This window comes from Trichomycterus rosablanca, chromosome 24 (assembly GCF_030014385.1).
Source record: "Trichomycterus rosablanca isolate fTriRos1 chromosome 24, fTriRos1.hap1, whole genome shotgun sequence".
In the NCBI taxonomy this organism is placed as follows: domain Eukaryota; kingdom Metazoa; phylum Chordata; class Actinopteri; order Siluriformes; family Trichomycteridae; genus Trichomycterus; species Trichomycterus rosablanca.
In genome coordinates this window covers 18,653,688-18,654,797 of record NC_086011.1, presented here as the reverse complement: position 1 = coordinate 18,654,797, position 1,110 = coordinate 18,653,688, and positions in this window count along the sequence as shown.

Below are 1,110 nucleotides of genomic sequence, written 5' to 3'. Positions count from 1 at the left end.
CCACATACAGACACGACTGGCTGTGTCTGGGGGAGGGGATGGCCGAAGCCCGGCGGTCTTGTCTGGGTGTGTTACTGCATTGCATCTAGCTAAGTCAGACACACAGTGACCCTGATCAAGATAAAGCAGTGGTGAAAAAACAAGAATATGAATGAATGAATGAACCTCATCCTGGTCAGGGTCACAGTGGATCCGGTGCCACTTGGAGACATTGAGAGCAAAGCAGGATCACAGACCATAGCAGGGCAAGGAACCAGACCATAGCAGGGTGAACACACCCATTCTCTCAAATTTGAGTAACCATTCCACCTTTCTCAGAGTGCATTTAGGAGGTGGGAGAACATGCAAAACTTCACAGCCATTGACTAGAGGTGAGAATCGCAACTAGGTCCCTCAGAACACCAAAAGATCTTTTGGAGGAGGTGTTCCAGGCCTCTAATACAGTTCCAAATACATCAACCCACCAATCCACCTTCTTCTGCATGCATTTAGGAGGTGGGAGAACATGCAAAAGTTCACAGCCAGTGACCAAATGTGAGAATCACAACTAGGTCCAACAGAACACCAGAAGATCTTGATGATGATAAGGTGTTCCAAGCCTCTAATACAGTTCCAAATACATCAATCCACCTTCTCGAGCATGCATTTAGGAGGTGGGAGAACATGCAAAACTTCACATCCAGTGACTAGAAGTCGCAACCAGGTCCCCAGAGCACCAGAAGATCTTGATGATGATGAGGTGTCCCAGGCCTCTAATACAGTGGATCCACCAATCCACCTTCCTCAGCATGCATTTAGGAGGTGGGAGAACATACAAAACTTCACATCCATTGACTAGAGGTGAGAATCACAACTAGGTCCAACAGAACACACCAGAAGATCTTGATGATGATGAGGAGGTGTCCCAGGCCTCTAATACAGTTCCAAAAAAATCAATCAATCAATCCACCTTCTTCAGCATGCATTTAGGAGGTGGGAGAACATGCAAAGGTTCACATCCATTGACTAGAAGTGAGAATCGCAACCAGGTCCCCAGAACACCAGAAGATCTTGATGATGATGAGGTGTCCCAGGCCTCTAATACAGTGGATCCACCAATCCACCTTCTCC